The 7,220-nt window shown below is 44.0% G+C and overlaps 1 protein-coding gene across 1 annotated transcript in view; it reads left to right on the top strand.

Annotated features, from left to right (window-relative positions):
* Window positions 1–561: 561 nt before the first annotated feature.
* The window catches only part of PLD1 (phospholipase D1), a gene marked incomplete at its 3' end in the record, with an annotated part of 205,359 nt that continues 198,700 nt past the window's right edge, over window positions 562–7,220 (top strand). Inside the window, exon 1 of the mRNA XM_017889473.1 lies at window positions 562–705. The remainder of the gene's footprint in view (window positions 706–7,220) is intronic.

Here is a 7,220-nt window from a genome sequence, read left to right as displayed (position 1 = left end):
TATTATTTTATACTAAGATTTCTGAATTACACCCAGTTTTAGAGACATCGGGACACAAATTCCCGTCCCCCTCCATCTAAGCTGTGTGACGTCAGGCTGGTTACTTCATGATTCTGAGCCTTCATTTCCTTACCTGTAAGTTGGCGATAACACTTCCCTAAGGAGGTGTAAGTCTTATAAAGACGCCAACAAAGCTCCAGTCTCTTAATTATGTCGCCTCAGGCAAGTTATTTAGCCGTTTGATTTGCGGATTCCTTACTTACAAGTTGGACCAGTTGTGGCTACTATCCGCAGTAGTCGAGGAATAGATAAGATAGGCAAAGCTCCGGCAACAGTGGCTGGCCCTTGGCGGCTCAAGAGGACCTGATAATGGTCCTGCTAGCGAGCATGCCCTAGTGTAATGCGGTCGAGTTATGAAACTTTGGGAAAAGAGAGAACAAGGAAAGCGGGCGATCAGAGGCCCAGCCGCGAGACCTGCCCCGCTGGGGCCGCCAGCCTGCACCGCGACGCCCCGGGACCCGGCACCGCCTCGCTCCACCCCTGCGAATCCGGGGCGAATCCGGGCGGAGAGTTCCTGGCGGCCGCGCAGCGCAGAGCACCCTCCCGCCCGCCTCCCTCCCATTGAGCTCCAGCTGTGCCAGTGGCACGCGAGCCCGGAGAGTCCGCCGCCAACGCGCAGGTGCTAGCGGCCCCTTCGCCCTGCAGGTAGGAGCCGCGCCGAGACCCGGATCACCCGGCGCCTGTGGGAGCCGGGTTTCCACTGCCTTCGCCCTCAGTCCCTCCTGCCTCCCAACCCGGTCAGCTGGCCACTCCCCGCCCAACTTGGATGGGACTTAAGTGAGTGAGTCGGCAGCGGACTCCCCAGCGATCCCCAAGGGCCTCCCTTGCACGGCTTCGGGTGGAATTCCTGCAGGGTGAAAGCTGACAACTCTGGCACGCACTTTTGCCGCGCGGACGGCTGCCTGGAGCGCAGAGCCGCGCAGGCTCCAGGCTGAAGCCCGGGCGTCCTCTGCAGGATGCACCGCCCAGCCGGCGCGGGGCTTCGGGTGCAGTGTGTGTGGTGTCCCCAGGTCATCCGGGCGCCCTTGGTTCGGGTGCGCGGTGGCATGACTGGGCTGGTGGGGGCGATGGGACCAGCATCCCGTACCAACCAGGAAGTGCCGCGTCCCAGGGCTTCGAGCCCAGCCCTCAGAGCACTGTCCCGGGGGTGTGGTCACAGCCGCGGATGTCCACGGCTCCCGCCATGTGATGTGACCACTCGGAGGCGGGGCGAGGGGGCGGGGGGCGAGCAGCAGGGCGTGTGTAAAGGGTGTTGTTCGTCACAGTACGATTCAAGGTGTTTGGGACCTAGGGCTCAGATCCAGGAGCGCGGTCCTCCAAGCCTTCCATAGGATTTTGTGACGCCCTTGAGAACCGCCCTTGTAGACTCAGTCCTGAACTACCGCCACGCCTGTATTTGCTCCTCCTCATCTGGGATTATTGCCTTCTTTACTTCCTCTGTGAAGCACTAAATACGAGTAGCTTTTTAAGAACAGACCACAACAGTTTCTTCGTTTGACTATCACTAAGTCTGTCTCCAGAATGGGAAGCTCCGTTAACTTTATCAGCCAGCCCTGCCAATTTTAGTTAAGATAAGCCTTTGTGGGCCTCCAAAGACCTCTGAGAGACTAGGTACCCAGAGACCTCTGAGGTATGTTGAATGGTTTAATTCGTGGTGTTGCAATTAAAACTTAAAGAAGGAAAGGAATTTGCCATTTGAACTGTTAACAGACACCACATTTGTACACTGCCTATTTGAATAAGAATCTCTTTCGATATTAAATGTTTTGTGACACACAAGTGAATTTGTACACAGTCTTTTAGCTTGAATTTGTAGACAGCCTTTAAATGTTGTTTGGGGATCTTTGGACTAATTGTATAAGCGCCCAGTCTGGCTTCTCAAGAAGCAGTACAGTTGATCCATATAAAAAGTTGGAATGCTGCCTGGGCGCGGTGACTTACTCCTGTAATCCCAGCACTTTGGGAGGCTGAGGCGGGCGGATCACCTGAGGTTAGGAGTTCGAGACCAGCGTGGCCAACATGGTGAAACCCCGCCTCTACTAAAAATACAAAAATTAGCCGAGCGTGGTGGTACACACCTGTAATCCCAGCTACTCGGGAGGCTGAGGCAGGAGAATCGCTTGAACCCGGGAGGCGGAGGTTGCAGTGAGCCAAGATCGTGCCATTGCACCCCAGCCTGGCTGAAAGGGCGAGAATCTGTCTCAAAACAAAACAAAACAAAACAAAAACGAATGCTAAGGCTTTGAGGAAAAAGTGTCTTTACAATGTTTGTCCCTGATGACAGAATAATTATGAACTATAGTAAGTGCTGTACAATGCTCATTTAGGTTTGTAGACTTACTTATAACTAGGTGGTGGGGAACCCTGCTTCTTGAAAGTTGTATGATTACTTAGTGTTTCTTAATTAAAAACATAGTTACAAATTTTATTTACCTTTAACTCTTACAGGGTTTTAAATTTATTTTTGTTCCGAAGGAAAAGTAGGACTGTCATTTAAAAAAAAAAAAAATTCAAATTTTATTTTAGATACGGGGGTACATGTGCAGGTTTGTTACACGGACATGTAGCATGAAGCTGAGGTTGGGGGTACAACTGATCCCATCACCCAGGTAGTGAGCATAGTACCTGATAATTTTTTAACTTTTGCTGTTCTTCCTCCTTCCCACCTCTAGTAGTTCCCAGTGTCTATTGTTGCCATCTCTATATCCATAAGTGCCCAATGTTTACCTTATACTTTTTTTTTTTTTTTGAGACAGAGTCTCACTCTGTCTCCCAGGCTGGAGTGCAGTGGCACCATCTCGGCTCACTTCAAGCTCCGCCTCCCGGGTTCACACCATTCTTCTGCCTCAGCCTCCCCAGCAGCTGTAGTACCTTCCACTTATTAGTGAAAACATGTGATGTTTGATTTTCTGTTCCTGCCTTAATTTGCTTAGGATAATGCCCTCCATCCGCATCCATGTTGCTACAAAGGACATGATGGTGTTATTTTTTATTGCTGCATGGTATTCTATGATGCATATGGACCACATTTTCTCTTATCCGGTCCGCAGTTGATGGGCATCGAGGTTGACTCCATTTGCTATTGTGAATAGTGCTGTGGTGAACATATGAATGTGTGTGTGTTTTTGGTAGAACAACTTATTTTCTTTTGGATATATACGCAGTAATGGGGCTGTGGGGTTGAACGGTAGTTCTGTTTTGAGTTCTTTGAGAAATCCGCAACTGCTTTCCACAGTGGCTGAAATAATTTATGTTCCAACCAACAGTATATAAATGTTCTCTTACAGGATTAAAAAAAAATTTTTTTTTCTTTTAATTTCACTTTTGTTGTGGTAAAATATTCACAACATAAAATTTACCATTTTAGCCATTTTTAAGTGTACATGTAGTGGCATTAAATACATTCACATTGTTGTGCTACTGTCATCACCATCCATCCACAAGACTCTTCATCTTTCTTACAGGGTTTTAATAACATTTTAATGATAATGGTTGTGTTGCAGGCTTTAGTTTTATCACTAAGCAAGGTTTGAGTTCCTTCTCATAGCTTTAGAGAAATGTACCTTTTAAACTTTTTTTTTTTTTGAGGCAGGGTCTCACTCTGTTGCCCAGGTTGGAGTGTAGTGGCACAACAGTCTTGACCTCCCAGGCTCAAGTGATACTCCCATCTCAGTTTCTGAGTAGCTGGAACTATAGGTGTGCATCACCACCCTTGGCCAGTTTTGTTTTGTTTGTTTGTTTTGTAGAGATGAGGTCTCACTGTGTTGGTAGGGCTGGTCTTGAATAACTGGGCTCCAGCAATCCTCTCATTTCGGCTTCCCCAAGTGTTGGATTACAGGCATGAGCTACCATACCCAGCCAAGAAACGCACTTTTAAAAGAGAAAAGGTAAAAAGCCATAGCCAGACTGTTTAACAAATCTTATCTACAGCAGGAAAGGCCTAATACGTTACTGTTTGAGAATAAACTTGTGATGTATTTAAACTTTTGTCTAAGGGTATTGTGAGGTTTAGCTATCAAGAGGAAGGAACATGTGAGGCAGTTATTGTTGATCATTTCCTCTCCTGAGTATCTATCAGAAAAATGGCAATTGTCGTGTTGTTGTCTTTAGCAGTGCAATAGTACCTATCTAAATTATGCTTGAACTTGGGTAATGTTGCCTTCTTAGTAACTAAAGGCAGTGTTGATTAAACTTGAAACTACATGTAGCAATTTCCTGTCCATCCCAGGTATTTACTAAAGATTGATACTACGGGACCCAACACATAAGATATGTCTCTTTAAACTTGTAGTTAGGTTGAGTCATTGTGTTCACAAGAAAAGCTGTAACTCTGCAAGGTTTGGTTTTATGTTTATGATCCTTTAAGTCTGAGCACCACAAAATAAAATGTATTTGCTGGGGGGGTGCGGTTAAAGGTTGTCGCAGGGTTAAAATGAGAAACATGTAAACCTAACTTTCCCATAAGCCTGTGACATTTCTGGTTACAAAGAGAATCATACAAATCACATCTTATGCTTCAGTGGGAACACATTCCAGTGTGTTAGTTTCCCTAAATTCACACTGCAGTGTAAAATCTGGACCCCAGCTGTTTTAGTGCTGGGTTATTAAGCAAAAGTGTATGTTATATAAGTGTTTCATAGTGTCACAGGTTTTTTTCTATTGCAAAACTTTCTTAATTTTTAAATTTATTAAGCAAACATTACAGTGACAGAATAAAATCAATTATTTATTTAATAAACACTTACATGGTGTTTACTTTGTGCCTTGCATTTGTCTAAGCATTTTACAAACATGAATACATTTAACCCTCAAAACAACCCTGTAAAGTAGGTAATCTTATTATGGCCATTTTATTTATTTATTTATGTTTGTTTTACTGTATTTTATTTTGTAGAGATGGGGTCTTGCTATGTTGCCCAGGCTAGTTTCAAACTTCTGGGTTCAAATAGTCCTCCTATCTTGGCCTCGAAAAGTGCTGGGATTCACAGGTATGAGCCACTGTGCCTGGCCTATGCCCATTTTATAGATGAGGCAGTTTGAGTCATAGTGAGATCCCACAACTAGCACATGGCAGAGCTGGGGATCCATCTCCGGCAGCTTGCACCCACAGTTTTGACATTGCTGTCTGTTTAGAAAAAAACATAACCTGTGATTCCATCCTCCTAACAAACTTTCTTTTTAAGGTTTTCTGATTCCCATTTTGTCTGTGTTCTTTGACGTAATCGCAATTATAGTGCAACTCAGACAATCTGTTCAAGTCCTTTATTTTTCGGAAGAAGAAGTTAAGGTGGAACATGGGTATGTCCAAGGGTAGAAGCACTGGGGCAGGGTCCTGGAGATCCTCTGCTGGGCCAGGCCTTAACTCCCTGGTTGTGAGGAGATTGGGCCAGGGATCCTGGGAGAGTCTGGGAGGCCAGGGCTGTGTTTGGGAGGAGTTGGGTGTTATTTGCCAATCCAGAGGGAAGCATTTCAATATTTTAATGATTGTTATGACCATACTAGAGCTAATCTGCTAAATAAGGGCCCACGTTATGGCCGACTGGGTCATGGGAGGTCTTGCTTCCTAGGGCTCCAGAATCCTGGATTGCTTCCCCCGTTGCTGCTAATGCCCATGACCCTCAGCTCCCCTCTGGATGAGGGCAAGATTTTATTCTGTACTCAATCATTTTTTGAACTTTTTGGATCTAGAGTTGGGAACCTTTTGGAAGCCTCTGACGCACAAAAGAAAATCAGCCAAAATCAACATGGAAATAAAAATAACTTGGTTTAGTCAGTTCTTTTGTTAAAGAGAGAGACACTTCTAAGGCCGTAAACTTATGAACTTTATATTAAGAACAGGAGAATAAGAGTTGAGAATTTAACAATGATCTTTTTCAAAGTAGGCTTTTACAGATGGCACATTTAGATGAAGGCGAATAGGAATAAACACGGGAAAAAGGAAAGCCGTAGAAAGGGAGGGGAGAAGCAAGTGCAGAGACGAGGCATTGGCAGAGGGCCATAGATAGGAAGCATGGAGCTAACACCTTTGTCAGTTCTTTACAAAAAGCCTGCGTCTCAGTGTGTTACCACTGGACGATGCCTTCAAAATATCATAAGCAGTTGCAAATGATCTTTCCTTTGGTTTATCTTGATGGGATCTTAATGTTTAAACGGTTGCTAATCAACAAAGCATGTGGACAATAAGATACAAGGGAACTCTTGGCCCCTGATTGGGATCTTCATAACAGTCTAGTCTAGTTTGGTTTATGCCGCTTTCCATGGGTGGATTTTATATGTAGTGTGATATTAGAATCACTGGATTTACCGTTATTTTTTCTATTGACTGTCTTCCCTGTGAGAGGGCAAGGTTCTTGAGGTCACAGACTGTGTTTTTGTCATTTTTGTGTCTCCAGTGTCCATTGTAGTGTACAATAGATGTGAGCTGAATGACAGGGTACATGGATGAAGGGAGAAGGTGTAATCCATTTTATTAAAAATACATAGGTATTTCCAGAAAATAAGTCTTTATAATTAATGTTTTACTTATTTATTTGCTCCGTGGTGCCATTTAACTATTCTTAAAAATAAAATGTGTAGATGTGGAATGGACGGTCTGTGGCATTTTGGGTAAACAGCTGTACTCACTTCATTGATCTTTTTCTGCCCAAGTTCTGATGAAGGAGTCCTTTGAAATAAAGAGTTTGAGTAGGTAGCCATGGGTTGGGATTGGAGATTCATGACTTGGAGCAGAAAAACATTTCCAGATGTGTAGGGCAGTGGTTCTCTGAAGATGCAGACCCAAAAGTGAGAAATTTAACCAAAGGAGCTAAGAATAGGGAAAAAAATGAAGATGAAGTTTTAGATACTGTTTTTTAAGTGTCACCATTATTCCTGCTTTGGAGTAAGAAGTAAGGTAGGAGTACAGAATTTGGGGTGAAGTATATTTTGGCACTAACATCCCTGTGATGTTAAAACTATTTTTAAAAGATAATAAATACCCACACCTCTGACTTACTAATTATTTTACTAAATGTATTGCTCTCTATGCTAAGTTATTTATGTCTATTATTTCTATATGGTGAAAATACTGTACCTACTGCACATCTTCCCCAAACTGCATGTTCTAGTGATATCATGTTGGTAACTTAGAAGTGGCCATGGTAGGAATTTCTTTTTTTGAG

Source organism: Rhinopithecus bieti, unplaced genomic scaffold (genome assembly GCF_001698545.2).
Source record: "Rhinopithecus bieti isolate Rb0 unplaced genomic scaffold, ASM169854v2 scaffold_18353, whole genome shotgun sequence".
In the NCBI taxonomy this organism is placed as follows: domain Eukaryota; kingdom Metazoa; phylum Chordata; class Mammalia; order Primates; family Cercopithecidae; genus Rhinopithecus; species Rhinopithecus bieti.
Note: the sequence above shows the minus strand (reverse complement) of the source record. Positions and strands in the feature narration are given on the sequence as shown.